Raw genomic sequence first — 16,544 nt, 5'->3', positions numbered from 1 at the left:
AAACCTCCTCGACTTGGTTTAAAGTTTTGGGGTGATCTGTCAAACTGAGGCCGAGAAAAATGGGGGGGGGGGGTTCCCAAAGCATAATTCTCCATACAATTTCCCTAAGGATTTGTGAACAGCGCTGCAGCCAAAATGGCTAAACTGAATTACTCCAAATTTGGCAGAAATCTAGATCTTTACCCAGAATGCACGCTTTTTGGGTATGAATTATGTAGTTTTTGAGAAATTAAGGTTCAAAGCAATAAGTTACTGGAACCGGAATTTTTGTAAAGCAATACCCCTGCACATAGGTAGGTGGTGTTCAGCTCTGCATGGCGGCGGCGTCAATGCCGAAAGTGACGTGCGCGGTGCCTTCATAGGTGCCACCCGAGTGTGCAGACGTTAGTCTGCTTTTATAACGTTCCCTACCGGGCACGTAGAGCCCACACCAGGAGCGCAGAAAACTGATCACTGGTGTGTGGGACTAGGGCCCTGAAAAGGGAATAGTACATTTAAATCCATTAGGCAGAGCAGGGAGGATGGGTGGCTTGGTAAGGAATTTGCATCTAGTCAGATAAGGCGGCACCAAAGCTAAGTAACTTGTACATCTAGCAAACTTCTAGCCACAGATTCCTTACCTTAGAATAAATACAACAAGCATTGGCAGGGTCTTACCCGTGTGAGATCTATTGGGTTTTGCCAATGTTTCTTAGCCATGCTGCAACATGGCTGAAAGTAAAGAAAACAAGCATTTGCAATGCAATAGGTCTCTGTTTACGCGAGACCTATTGACTGCAAATGAATGGCATAACAGACAACGGGAGGGAGGGCGGGGGAGAAGGCACGGACATCATTGGGGGGGGGGGGGAGAGAAGGCACGGACAACTTGGATGGGGAGAAGGCAAGGACAACGGGATGACAGGGTTGGGTGGGGGAGAAGGCACAGACAACGGGAGGGAGGTTGGGCAGGGGAAGAAGGCACAGACAACAGGAGGGACGGAGGGGGTATAAAGGCCCCAAAGCATGTTGTGCCTGCAGTATGAGACCCTCATTAAAGAATATAGTGCTCATAGTCTAAATTACACGTACTGTGTAACAACCAAAGTAAAGGGGCGGTCGCCATGGGAGGTGACAAATTAATAGGAGGAGGTACTAAGGAGGGACTAACAAGCCTATTTACGAATCATAAGCCAGCATTTAGTACATACAAGGACACAAGCCAATGGTACATTTGGACGGAGAGTGGACGGAGCTTCTATTGACTACTCCACCACAAGTCTCGCAGAGCAGCGCATTCATGCTTGCACTAGAATCGACCTAAAAAGCTGTATGACACAGTCAGCATTGACTGTGCGCCATGCTGCACTAAAGCCAGAGCTTCTGTATAATATATCTATGAAAACACTGACAAAACCAACTGATCTCACATATGTGAGGCCCATTGGTTTTTCCAGTGCTTGTTTTTTTATTGCAATGGGGAACATGTGCACGCAATGCTAGTATAATTTATAGAATTGATAGCTTTGTAAAATTATGTCTACACGCACTTTTATGCAGGACCTTCTTAAAACCACATTCTTATATTGAATGAAAAACGTTTACGTGCAGGTACCTCATGCGCTTTTTATATTCTGAAATACGTATTATGGGAGTCTAATTTATCCGCGACCACGACAGACATCCTTGAGATGTGGAAAAATCTAAGATGTAACATTTACGTTTTCTTTCCTCCTGTGAATTCAATAAATTATATATTTAAAAAAAAAAAAAAAAGGGAGTCTCATTTATGAATATTTATTCAAGGGCAAAGTACCAATGCGCATATCACGCATCCCAACTTGTTTTGCATTTCATCGTCACAATCATCAATTAATTCTCCCCGTCTCGTCACTGTATTTAAGTACCCTAAATATTGTACAGTTTAGGAGCCTTTGTAATTTCCTCTTTTCAGTGCTCATAACCCGATTTATCTTTGTGGACGACGTCTTGGTGCTACATTTTGTTTCAGACAGGCCACACAGAAGTACGGCAATCACTGGCAGAATTTATATAAATTTGAAAGTCATTGTGCTAGTATAGTTGAAGCTAGCCACAAAAAGCCTGGGTCTCATGTGCAACAAAAAAAAAAGATAGAGAACACAGTATTGTGAAAAGATCCCCCAAATCGATACGTATGTTAGGTTATAAGTAATAGCACATAGTGGTAACAAAAGAACATTATCTTTTAAGGTATTTAAAGATAACTGAAGCTTTGAATAAAAAATGTCCAAAACGTCCTAATATGTATTTGTCCTGCCGCATATTCAGTAACTTCATGTCCCACAAAAGTAAGACCAATGTTCTGTGCAGCTGGAGAACGAGATACCCATCTCAAAAGGCGTTTCTAAAAAAGGGGAACACGCAGGGTCCATGGGAAAGTAATCTTTATTTCTCTTTCCTGTAAACCTTCTCACTTTGAAAGCAGCCGAAAAAAAAGTAAAACACCAAGCCAAGCTTCCTCAAAGACATCTTGATGTTTGGCCTGTGTCTTTAAATGCACAGCAAAGGCGACAAGCTTTAAAGGCCTGTTCACAGAAAAAGAGTTTGTGGAAGAATACAGTGAACACAGCTTTGGCAAATGGAGGGACGAAGTAAACCAGGACAGCCTAAAGCAAATAAAGTCAGCAAATAGAAAGCCAGAAAATGTGAGTTACAAATGACAAAGCCAATGGCAAGCAACGGTTGGAATACATTCCCAGGTCAACTTTCTGAAACTCCCCAAAATGTCTTTAACAAACAAGTCTGGTAGGCTTCGACCTAAAAATGAATAAGTGGGCGGCAAAACACTGGAATTCGCCAGTTATAGTAATCTCAAGCAATTCTAACTCATACACTAAAATAAATAGAACGTGCAATCTCGTCATGCACAGTGTTGCCATCAATTTCATAGGTTGCTGAAGTTTCATCAATAATTATCATAGAACATGTCCTGAGTAATGTAACATGGGAGGTAATTAGTGCATGGCGAGAGTTCTAGTTACTTTAGGGCAGAAGATAGTTACTTGAAGCCAGGCATCCCTACTAGCACCAGCGAGACCAACACACGACAAAAGTCTCAAAAAGATAGTCAAATAAGCGTGGGCTGGTTCTACAGTGCATAAAAAGAGCAAACCCAGCGGTGGTATTACTGCAGGAGACGCATCTTAAAGGCACGTCTACCAAAGCAATGGACAGATGGGGCTATAAGATGGTGGCTCACTCTGACTTTACATCAAACTCCAGGGGGGTTGGAATATTAGTCAAAAAGCTATTTCTACTAATTTTAAAAGAAGTTAAATCTGATGGAGCAGGGAGATTTGCTGCCATACATACGCAATGGGAAGGAAAACACCGAAATATTTTTTCAGTATACATACCCCCAGCGTTACACACAGTGGCCCTCCCGGAATTAATCGCATTCTTACTTGGGCTACCGGCGGGGGAACTACTCATTGGTGGAGGCTAACTCGATTGCTGACAATTCCATGGATAGACTCCCTCTGAGGGCGGGTGTGTCTCGCATGGGGAGCTTATTAGAAGCGATGAGACTGATAGATGTTTGGAGGAAATACCACCCCGCAGAGCGACAATACACATATTACTCTAGTGTCAATAACAGCCTCACTAGAATAGATTACTTTCTAGGCTCCTTGGGTAGCCTTTCTAATACCAACAATATAGAAATCAGACTACTGGTGAGGTTCCGTGACAATTATAAGTGGTGTTTTTGACTCGTTCGAATATGGACGAGTTTGGTATCTATGAACCGCAAATGACGAGTTTAGTGGGTGTACGCGTTTTCGCTATGCTGACCTAAACCGTTCGTCTGTTTTGTGGGTTTCTTCATCTGAACCCACGGGTTCCATTTTAGATACGGCATCCATTTTGTCTCTTGCCCTCAAGTAGCCAGCGAACGGACACTGTCCGCTTCGTGACCCTGGGATTCCCAAGCTCTTGCGGAAGACACGCGTTTCTTTGAGGGTGTCTTTATGACGAGGGGGATGACACTGCAAAGGCAGATGGCCTGCTCGAGGCTCATCTTGCCGTGCCCGTCTATTATTTCAGCCGTGCATTCATTAGGCATGTCTCCTTTGATCCTACAATCGTGTTTCCGATATCACTCCCCCTTACACTCTTTTCAATCTGTTGCCTATCTTTGTCTTCCTTTGCACCTGTTTCTGACTCTTCCTTAACTCATTTACAGCCGGAATGGAATGTACTAATGATGGGATGATGTACTTTTACAGTTGGGAACCGGTGATGCTACTGTAATTATGTTCCGGGACCCTGAATACATGAAAGCGACCCTTTTGAAGTTTACTGTGGGAACTGAGTTGTAACCTTTTGTTCGCCATGTTGTGCTATGACAGAAATACGTATAAAAGGAGCGATCTACAGTTACAATTTGAAGCAGTCTCCTAGAACCTACATGCGTTGTACTTCTTGTGACTTCTGTGTTCCCTGCAGTAAATAATCCTTGATCTTTGACGCCGAAGGAAGTGTCCCCTGTCTCTGTCATTTGTACGCCGGAACAGGTAACCCACGAAGGTTTCAGGTGTTGTCCCCTGGCACCGCTGGGCCTTAGAATAGCCCAGTCCTTCACTGGGCATCTCAGATCATTTCCCGATGCGACTCAGCTATACACACCATCAACTGAAAAGGCGCCGGACTTATCCGATAGGTCCTGGTTACCTTAGGATCCCTAAGATTAGGAAGGAACTAAAGAAGATGACAAAACACTATTTTCAGGAGAACGAGGGGTCGGTGACTTCCTATGTCACTTTATGGGAGACATATAAGGCAGTCCTCAGGGGACAGGCAATATCCTCCAAAGTAACTAATAAGAGAGAGAAACAGCTAGAATTACAAACTCTGGAGACAGACTTGGCTGTGGCGGAACCCCGACACGCTAGGGACCCGACCCTCTACGCGGCCCACAGTTTGGACCTCGCACAGAGAAGTCACGAGGAACACCTGACGGAACTGACCAGACAACAACTAGCACACACGCGACACAAAATATATGACATTGGCGATAAGGCAGGAAAGCTGCTGGCATGGTTGGACAAAAGGGAGAAAAGGGACAGATGGGTAGCGCAGCTTAGCACAGTTGAAGGGCGGCACAACGGACCCACACACAATAGTGAACCTACCGGCACAACACTTCCAGACAATCTACTTCTCAAACTCAACGATCTCAGAGGAGGAGGCGATGACTTATGTAAAGGATCTGGCAATGCCCAAATTGACCCCAGAAGAGGCACAAGACTTGGAGAAGGACCTCTCGGATGAGGTGCATACAGCCATTAGGGCGTTACAATCGGGCAAGGTGGTAGGGCCAAATGACATACCGATCAAATTTTATAAAAACATGGCAGGCTCGTTAACGCCGTGCACGCTGCACATATTCGCAGAAAGTTTAAAAGCGGGGAAACTCCCGCCAGACCAACGTACGGCCACCATAATAGCCATCTTAAAACCTGGGAAACCGGCAGACCAATGCACCTCATACCGGCCCATCTCCTTCATAAATGCAGAGGCCAAAATCCTCGCCAAGCTGTTGGCGACGAGACTCACACCATACCTATCGAAGCTCATCTATCAGGACCAGTCTGGCTTTATGCCCAGAAGAAAACATAGCACTTAATTTACGAAGATTACACGGGGCACTTGCTCGTGCGGAATATGTGCAGGAGCCAGCAGTGATACTTTCACTAGATGTAAATATGGCATTTGATATGGTTCACTGGCCCTTCCTTTTCGCAGTGATGCGAAATTTAGGATTCGCCCCAAAGTTTTGTGCCTGTGTTCGACTACTTTACACGAAACCCATGGCGCATGTCACCGTTAATGGACACATCTCTGAGGACTTCCCCTTGGCACGAGGCACACGTCAAGGCTGCCCATTGTCACCGCTATTATTCGCTTTAGTGCTAGAATCCTTGGCAGCCTGGATACGGTGGGAGCCAACGATACATGGCTTCAGATTGACTGATACCTGGGAGGAGAAGATCTCCCTTTACGCCAACGATATCCTGCTGTACCCACTTCCCCTAGGCGTTCCATAACCAGTCTTTTAGATGTCTGCACGGCTTAAGGGCAGGCGTCCGGGTACACCCTCAACTGGTCCAAGTCCACCATGTACGTGCTCCACGGCCCTCCTCCACGTCTTCCGGACAATTACCCGCTAAGGACAGCGGCAAGTAAGTTTAAATATTTAGAAGTCCATATTACAGCTGATGCAGAAGACTTTTATAATATGAATCTTCAACCGCCGCTGGAATGTCTTAGGCGTGATATCCGACACTGGGAAACTCTACCGCTAACCTTGCTAGGGAAGGCGGCACTCTTTAAAATGATGGCGTTGCCTCGTTTTCTGTATATTTTGGAAAATACACCCTACCCTGTAAAACCCGCATATTTTAAAGCAATAGCAGCACAAGTATCCAATCTGCTATGGGGCAACAAACCGCCACGTATAGCGCAAGCTAAACTGGTGCGCAGCTGGTACGACGGAGGAATAGCGCTCCCAGATGTACAACTTTATTATTGGGCAGCACAATTAAAAGTAATTAATCACTGGGTGCATCTCCCGTAAACAGACCCGGCACTGAAGGCAGACAGAAAACAGTTAGGTATGGCAGACCTGCTAGCTCCCCTCTACGATAAACAATTGTCACTGAAAAAATTGGGACCGCTGCGTCACACACTGGGGATATGGCACATAGCTCAGGCAAAGCTAGGATGGCAAGGGGTGCTCAAGCAGCTCACTCCGCTGTGGGACACAAAGCGACTAGGAAAACTCAGACACAGCAAAGGTTTCGATCGCTGGGATGCTATTGGGATCTCCACGATCGGAGACTTGTGGCAAAAAAGGGGGGAGTGATTGCCTTCAATATGCTACAACAGCAATATGGCCTAGCCCCCTCTGAAATGTTTTGCTATAACCAAATTCGACATGCCCTGGTAACAGCGCTCCCGCCTGACTCAGAAGTTCCAGAGGCGTCCCCTCTGGAGGATAGATTGTTAACAGATTACATGCCAAAGAAGGCGACCTCCCTAACCTATCGAAAACTGGTGACTAATCTGCCTGATCCGATGGGAAAACTAAGGGAAAGATGGTCTAATGATATTGGTGAGAGTGATGACTGAGTGGCAGGAAGCACTGGGGTCCCCGAAGGCATTCCCTCGCGCCTTAGACTTGTACAATTGCACATTCAACACAGCTCCTACTATACGAGACACACCCTACATAAAATAGGACATATAGCACACCCCTACTGTTTGAGAGGGTGCGGGGAGGAAGGAACCTTTTACCACACCATATGGGATTGTCCAAAAATAGCTGAATACTGGGCACAAGTGCTGAGGACGATGTCGCAATCTGAGGGGGTCATGATACTACCTGGGCCCAGACGCTGCCTGATAAATATCTGGGAACCAAATGACTGTATGCATTCAGGGCAGAGTTTGGCTACAATGGGCATGATGGTGGCCAAGAGGAATATAGCACAGAGGTGGGGCAGAGCAGAAAGAGCTACTCTAACAGCATGGTGTAATGACATGGACGCTGCCAAGATAGCAGAAAGGGCGGTGTTCAGTGGCAGGGGGGTGCCCAAAAAAATGGACTAAACTTTGGGGGGCGTAGAACAAGTATAGGGGGAATATTTGTGAGCCGCCACCAGACCAAGATGATAGCAGTGAGGATTCAGAGGAAGACTAAGGGCTCTAAAATTATGGTACAAAGTTCACTCTGGAACGCTCTAAAAATGTACACTTGTGATTCTGACGTACTAGAATGTGTCTCTGATGTAATGATACAATGCTTGGCTATATGTTTGTGCTTGAAACGTTTGTACTGTGCGAACATACAAAATCGAATAAAAAATGTTTAAAAAAAAAAGTCAAAAAATGACCACGGTACGGGCTCTAACCAGATCTGCGCTTACTGGCACGGAAAAAGAAAGAACTGATTCCAGCGCGCATGGGTGGCGCCTAAGTGATCTCCGTGACGTCATCTCGGCACGTATGACGCAAGAGACGGAGACGCGGGACGCCACCTACTGACGCGCAAGGGTACTGCTAAGCAAAACTTTCCGGATCCAGTCTGACACCTGGGGATATGCGAAGGTAAGAAATCTATACCCAACGTGTTTCTTTCAAATTGGGTGTGTTAGTGTCTGTATGACTGGATGTGCAAGTGGCTGTACTGGTGAGTGGGTGCACGATGGGCTGTATGGGTGAGTGAGTGGATGTACGAGTGGCTCTATGAATCAGTGCATGGGTGTGTAAGTACTTGAATGGGTATGTGAGTGGTTGAGTGGGTGTATAGGGACGTGAGTTAGGTGTGAGAGTGGTTCTGTGGATGATGTCATTTGAGAGGTCATCAGTGAGGTCACTGGCCATGTCATGAGTGATGTAATATGTGAGGTCATAAGCAGCGCATTGCAAGGACAGAAGTTATAATTAGCTCAGGTAACTAGAACTGCTGATTTTCGGTGGTTTTCTTCAAATGAAGTATGAGCCTAACCAAAATGTCCCTATAACCTTTTGTTTTTTTTCAGTGAGTTTTTTTTTTTACATTTTATTTCTTAACTGTAACCTTTGGGAGTGTGTGTGTGTATGTGTGCATCTCACTGGGTGCATGACTGGTTCTGTCAGAGGGTGCATGAGTGCCCGAGTGGGTTTGTGAGTGGGTGTGAGAGTCTCTGAAACGATATATGAGTGGGGGCATGAACGTCTAAGTGGGTCTGTCAGTGGGTACATGAGTCTCCGGGTAGTTCTGTGAGGGAGTGTCTGAATGGGTCTGTGAGAGTGTCTTAGTGAGTCTCTAAGTGGGTGCATGCATGTGTGAATGGGTCTGTGAGTGACTGCAAGAGTGTCTGAGTGGGTGCATAAGTCTAAGTGGATCTGTGAGTTGGTGCATGAGTCTAAGTGGATCTGTGAGTTGGTGCATGAGTCTAAGTGGATCTGTGAGTGGGAGCATGAGTCTAAGTGGATCTGTGAGTGGGAGCATGAGTGTTTGACTGGGTCTGAGACATGGCGCATGAGTACCTGAGTGGGTCTATAAGTGGGTCCATGAGTGTCTGACTCACTCCATGACTGGGTTTTTAAGTGTCTGAATGGGTCTGTGACTAGTTGTATAAATCTCTAAGTGGGTCTGTGAGTGGGCGCTTGAGCACCTGAGTGGGCTATGAGTGGGTGTGTGAGTCTAGGAGTACATGGGTGTCTAAGTGGTGCTGTGACTGAGTGCATCAGTCTCCGAGTGGCTGCATCAGTCTCCGAGTGGCTGCATCAGTCTCCGAGTGGCTGCATCAGTCTCCGAGTGGCTGCATCAGTCTCCGAGTGGCTGCATCAGTCTCCGAGTGGCTGCATCAGTCTCCGAGTGGCTGCATCAGTCTCCGAGCATCAGTCTCCGAGTGGCTGCATCAGTCTCCGAGTGGCTGCATCAGTCTCCGAGTGGCTGCATCAGTCTCCGAGTGGCTGCATCAGTCTCCGAGTGGCTGCATCAGTCTCCGAGTGGCTGCATCAGTCTCCGAGTGGGACTGTGAGTGGTTGAATCAGTCTCTGAGTGGGACTGTGAGAGGGTGAATGGGTGGGTCTGAGTGGGTGAATGTCTGAGTGGGTGCATGAGTCTCACTGGGTTTGTGAGTTTGAGTTGGTCTGTGAATGGGTGCGTCAATCGACTGAGTCGGAGGGTGCATGAGTCTCAGGGGGTCTAAGTGGGTGAGCATTTCAAGGGGGTCTGTGACTAGGTGTGCGAGTCAGTGAGTGCATGCAGTTCTGTGCGTGAGTGCGTGAATGTATTTTTTCTTCTGTTATTCTGCCACGATGTTATATCGGGAGCCGCACTGTGTGTCAAGGTAGGTCTGCGACTTCAACAATGTGTTAAAAAAAAATTATTTTGCTCTTTTCAAAACTCATAAGGGGTTCCTTGGAGACCCCTACAATGCACCCATGGGTTCAGGGTACCCCTAGCTTGACCCCCTACTGTACTTTTTAAACTTTTTTTCCCATCCCACGGGATTGGGTCCCACTTCATAAAATGGTAGTTGCACTTTCTACACCGGTTGTGGCCAGCCAATCACAGCACTGCACCTGGAGCGTGAGGTCACGTAGGCCCGAGTAGGAGTCTCGAAGGGTCTTCGCCTCTAGATGTACAAATGTTTCAATTATTCTAAAACTACTGAACGGATTTACACCAAATAACAAAAAAAGCACTCTTTCTGGACCAGGCGCTAGCTTTCTGCCAAATTTGCCATCATTTCGTCCAGCGGTTCAGACTGTAGTCGTGTTCAAAATCCCACTTCTTTTGACTACCTTCCCTTTTTTCGGATCGGCCTAAAACTTTCCATGCACAACTAGAATCAGTGGGGCACCTTCTTTGGAAAGTTTTGTGCAGATTCGTCAAAAGGTGCCAAAGATATAGGCAAGCCAAAAAACACATTTTCTATGGAAACATGGCTCCAACTATAACATGGTTCTACTACCTATTGGTGACTACCAGAAGGATAATATATATATATATATATATATATATATATATATATATATATATATATATATATCCGCCACAGATTTAGCGGTTTCTCTTTTCCTCTTCTGACGGTGAGCCCTCGGCGGGGTGGCTAACCCCTAAACTGTTTACCACAATCTTCACATCATCAACGCTGTTCACATCAAAGAAGAACAAGACAGCCTGGGCTCATTCTGTTTCTGCGTGCTTAATTATTCAAGCAGCAATTGAACGCCTTCAGCGGGTTAACAAGGATTATCAAATTACAAATCTACTACCCGCAGGGTTTATCAGAGAGGAAAACCAGAAGTGGGACCCATACCGAAAACATTGCCTGTGATCTGAAAGCATCTATGTAAGATGACATTTTTGCAAAGAACCAATCATACCCATAACCATTGTTACTAGTTAATCACCATAGCCAATTCAGGCCAACAGTATTTTGCATAACCTTTTCTAAGAGGCAACTATCCTTATCAATCATAAAATTATACGTACAAAATTGCAAGTTGGCAAAATATACAACCCTTCCTAAAGCGGCATAACAAGAATTCTCACAATGCAAATCTTCTACCTCTAAGGTTTGTCACTAGTGGTAACCAACAACAAAACCCTTTGCTACTATGGTAATCTCTAAGATTCTCTAGCAAAACACCTGCATGCAAGTTTGAACACTGTAGTAACAATACATCCTTAAAGGTCATGTGACTTTCATAAATGATGTATATGTTAAAAAAAGTCAGGCTTTCTACCTTGGTTTCAACTTTTTCATATTTAAACATATCAGGTCCATAGCATTGACCAATGACTTGTCTCTATGACCTACTCAGACCACCTGTATTGAGCTTAAGCGTTCCCACAAGGCCGTCATCGGACATAGAAGTCGTAAAAGTACCAAAAGCATACAAAATTGTGATTGGCAAAGCAAAACACCATCTCCTAAGAGGATCTAACAAGGATTTAGAGAGTGCTAATCGTCTATACCCCTAGTACAGCATCAATAACCATTCTACCGCAGCCAGTTGATCTTTCCTGTGCGTGTGCAGTCTGGTAGGTAAACAAGACATCGCAGCTTGTTAACCCCTTCCATGCTGGGCCGATTTTTCTCGTGTGCTGAGCTTTTAAAGAATCAATGGCTTCATGACGGCCCCCAGCCGTCATCAGCACACGAGCACTGTAATGCATGACGGATGGGGGCCGTCATCAGCATGGAAGGGGTTAAAGGATTAGTAAATCAGTAACTCAGTAAATAGCTTTTATCAAATGTTCCAGGTTGCTAAGAGCGTGGTAGAAACAATCAAGCAGCTACCGCTAAACTGATATCCGATGCTCCATTAAACGGGGGGCCAAATTACAGAGAAAACAGTCCCTTTTCGTTGATAACAAGCAAAATAAAATGAATCGCGAGCTTCTTGGCCGACTAGTGTCTAGCAACCATGAAAGCAAACCGTAGAGCTCACTACTCAGCTAGTCAATAACTGAATTATTCGAAAAATGGTCAGGAGCTGGTTACTCAAGAAGTAGCATATATCAACAACACACCAGATTCTTCATATTCTGGAGTGCATAAATCAAGTTTAACTTCAGACTGGTCATCTGGGATACTCACAATTTAATAAAGTGGTAAACAGGATTTTATTCAGTTAGCAACTTTTGACAACTTACTGGGAAGCAACATTTATACAGCAACAGGTCTCCATCTTACACATCCAATCATCTTTTCTATAGGCCCGGGCGGTTGTAAGGTTTTCCACACTCTACGAGGGGTTCCCCAAAACTCTGCTCTGTGGAGTGAAGTTTTTTCCTCGCCTGTCAACTTTACGTTGGCGACCGTGGACAATACAATGCTAGACTACCTCCCAGTGAAATGCAGGCATTCGTGGATGGTCGTGACCGCTTGCATTGAGAAACCATCCGTTCCCGTTAAGGAAGCGGTCACTCGAGTAGAAATTCTACTCGAGTAGCAAAAAGAAGCATCCCCTCTTGCACTGCGCATGATGCCATTCGAACGGACGTTCCAGCGCGGGACAAACGCTTGGCGCTAAAAATCAGCATAGCCCAGCGCGCTCCGCTGGTTGTGAAACTCCACGTGACAGAGTGTTTGCGGAACTCCCCCAAGCCTACTTTTCTATCCATCTAGTCCTGTATTAATGAGAGCGGAGGAGCAACAGTGTAGTATAAAGTAAGCACCACCAAGTGGCTAAAAATGAGGAACGAGGAATTAGGGATTAAGGAAGGAGCCAGATGCAATGCTACTTTTTTCTTTTAAGCCGTGCAGGAGAGGCAGGGAAAACAACAACGCTCTAAGAAGGTTGGTGGGCAAGAAATGGGGGCCAACATGGAGAATATGGGCATGGAGGTAAAGGGGGAAGCAGCACATGGGGGTGTGCAAGAAACCATGTTCTAATTGTTCCATGAATGAGAGCAGTGGAAGGATCCAAGTCATACAATAAAAAAATGATGGTAATGATGCTATGCTCCAGAGCAGGGACAAATAAAAAGAGTAAGGTAAATCACCAAATATGAAGCACGCAAATACGACTTCCAAGAAAACCAACCAAATATAAGCAATAGGCTGGGCCAAAGCCTACTGCATGCAGTGGTACTGTCCATAATATTTATTTTGACAACATATAGCAAAAGGTATCTGTGGGCAAGACCTAACAAAGAAGGGGTGCACTAAAGGATAAGCATGAGAGAATGCATGGGGAGACAGGGAGGATACGAAGGAAAGCTTGAGGGAGAACGCCAGAGAGAAACCAATGAACGACATGAGCTTCATATTTTGTCCTTTGCTTAATTTTTCGTTCATTTGTCTTTAGGCTTCCTCATAATGCAAGATCCCATTCTTTAAAAATACTACTCTTTAAAGATCTGTGGGATGTTCTGTAACATAAGGCTGTGCGTCTCAGCCCAACTTACTAAGAGTGATTATCACCATCTGTAGATCAACTTCCTCTTTATACTGATATTTACATGAACATTTGTAAAATTCTATATTAACCCTTTCAGTAAAGCAATAATCACTGGAACTGGAATTTTCTCCATTGTGTATACATGTACAACATATGTAGAAGAGCACAGTGTAATATGCTCGTTACGCCGATATTAAAAGGGGGGGGGGGGGGGGGGACTCACAACAGGTGCCCTGAATAGGCCATGATGCCTTTCTTCTCCTTCAGCAATTTTAATAAATGGTACGTTACTCACTGTGCATCTGTATATATGTTTTATGCCATGCGGGTTTGAGGGTAGGAGTTAAACGGACATTAAATAAGAACCACAACGGGTTAAATCTATGTACCGAGAGAAAAATTACACTGATTATTTTTTTCCCTCGTCACTATTGCATGCATCCATTCGGTGAAACAGTAAGTGTTTTCTCATGTGTGTTGCACTGTACTGCGCCAATACCATAGCATTTTACGTTTGTGCTGTGGTAGCTACTGAATATGTGTTTATTAGTAACCATGCTCCAAAATACCGTGTTATTAGGCCATATTTATTTTCATCGGTATGGCATATTCAAATAACATATGCATTGGTTTGTTTATAGTAACCACAAAGGAGGATGCTATTAACTTGCCTGATTAGGTCCCTATGTCTGGGTATTCGAGGAAAAGCTTTACAAAGAACTGACGCTAAATAAGGTCCACGTGCACTCCACCAGCATCTGTTATGCAAACTGAAGTTCAAGGTCCTTTTGGTGCACACCCCATGTCTTTGACTGCCACAGCTCAATTGTCATTATTTCGGCCGGACCATTGCCTTCAGAACCCTTAGTTCGAGTCCAATAAAGCAGGTATTAGAAAAGTACATCTACCGAGTTAAAATCAAGTTCAGGGTGGAAGTAAGATCTTGGATCAAATATTGACTTGCGTCCCCAAGTTCAGCACCCGAAAATAAACACTCTAAATAGTTAATTAGCAACTAAACACACTTTCACGTTGTCAGCATTTTGTTGCTATCACCGTTCCCTCTAGGGTGCGCGCACGCACACCTCTCCTTACATCCCCGCGCACCGACTCGCTAGGAGCGCACACACAGGACGTCGCGAGAGAGTCGCGCCGCCGGCCGCTTTGAAAAAGCGAGCGGCGGAAACATGACGAGTGTAGGTAAGGAGGCGGGGGGGCTGGTGGCTATGTGGGAGCGCGGGGCTGACTGTGGCCTTTTGTTTAAATATTACTGTTAAATCGGAGCCCCTTCACGGGCTCCGATTAACATCAATACTTAAACAAAAAGCCACAGTCTGCCCCGCGCTTAACTAACAAAAGCGTGGACACACTCAAAACACAGCGTGTACTTTAGCACACGCCGTGTTTGGAAACTATCTCTACGCTTTTGTTAGTAAAGCGCTGGGCAGACGGTGGCTTTTTGTTTAAGTATTGATGTTAATCGGAGCCCGTGAAGGGGCTCTGATTAACAGCAATATTTAAACAAAAGGCCACGGTGGGCAGATCGGAGGGTGGGGCCGCAGGGGGCACAGCGGATGGGTAAATGAGCGGAACAGAAGGCAAGAGGGGCATAAAACAAGGAAAAAACGAGTGGGACAGAGGGCAGAAGGGCACAAAAACGAGTGGGACAGAGGGCAGAAGGGCACAAAAACGAGTGGGACAGAGGGCAGAAGGGCACAAAAACGAGTGGGACAGAGGGCAGAAGGGCACAAAACGAGTGGGGCAGATGGCCCAAAGCACAAAAACGAGTGGGACAGAGGGCAGAAAGGCACAAAAACGAGGGGAACAGAGGGCAGAAGGTCACAAAAAAGGGCAGACTGGCACAAAAAACTAATGGCGCACAGGCAAAATACAGAAATATAGGGGCAGTTAAGAACAGAAGGCAGAACGGGCAGATAGGCACGAGGCAGCGAGGCGAGGGGAACAGAAGGGAAAACTGGGCAGAGACACGGGCAGCGAGGGGTACAGAAGCAAAGACCGGGCAGAGAGAGCACAGGGACAGTGAGGGGAACAGAGGGGAGTAAAAGGGGCACGGACCACGTACAGGCAGCGGGGAAGACAGACAACAGCAGTCAGACACAACAATGAAAATACAGGCAATACAATAAATTTGCAAACTGCCTTTAAGACACTTATTTTGGCTCTGTATGTGTGAAAATGCACCATCTTTTCACTTTTTAAAGTAAACGTTTTGAGTGCCATTTGGCGTCGCAGTCACGCACGGTTTGGTTCCTGGTGCACATAGCCATGGTTGCAGCGCACAGAGACCCTCCACTGCCGCACACAGAGAAAAAAAATTAGAGGGAACATTGGTTGCAATATAGTCAGATGAACGTAAAGTGGCAAAATGTCGAAACGGCACTGTGACACAAATGTCGAAACAGCACTGTGGCACAAATGTCGAAACAGCACTGTGGCACAAATGTCGAAACAGCACTGTGGCACAGATGTCGAAAGAGCATTTGTAGATTTGATCTTAGTGAGTTACTTATAACACACTTTAAAACACAGAGTATCCATTATGTACCAGGAAACATTATGTTTGCATTTGTAGTTTTACAGTAGAACGTATTGTAATGCACTGGTATTTTCACAGCGCAAGCATTAGATGATTTATCAGAGGATAAACTGATAAAGACATTTAAAATCAAACATTTTTGGTCTTGACATTCATTTCTTTGGGACACAGTGGGAAGACGCTCACAATCTCTATTAAAAGGGCATGTATGGTAGTTAAGTTACATCATCAGATTTGCATCGTATAGCAGACCACTGTTGTACTTTATGCGTCTTATGTCAATTTAGGATTCTGAATAGAATTTCTCGTTCAACTTCCAGCAGTTTGTACTTTTTCATACATAATAAAGAAAAAGTAGAGTTGTGATAGGGTTTATTCTGAATAGAATTTCTCGTTCAACTTCCAGCAGTTTGTACTTTTTCATACATAATAAAGAAAAAGTAGAGTTGTGATAGGGTTGTGCATTAGCTAAATATTGTGTTGCAACTATGCCTGAATCCGCACACCTTACATTTTAATGACACACCCGTATTGTATTGTGTTAAGTAACATCAAA

The 16,544-nt window shown here is 45.1% G+C and overlaps 1 protein-coding gene across 1 annotated transcript in view; it reads right to left on the bottom strand.

Annotated features, from left to right (window-relative positions):
- Positions 1-16,544, bottom strand: part of PEDS1 (plasmanylethanolamine desaturase 1) — a 246,016-nt gene that overhangs the window by 170,787 nt on the left and 58,685 nt on the right. The gene's annotated exons all lie outside the window — the stretch shown is intronic.

Source organism: Lissotriton vulgaris, chromosome 7, assembly GCF_964263255.1.
Source record: "Lissotriton vulgaris chromosome 7, aLisVul1.2, whole genome shotgun sequence".
In the NCBI taxonomy this organism is placed as follows: Eukaryota; Metazoa; Chordata; class Amphibia; order Caudata; family Salamandridae; genus Lissotriton; species Lissotriton vulgaris.
This window is presented reverse-complemented; position numbering and strand designations above follow the sequence as displayed.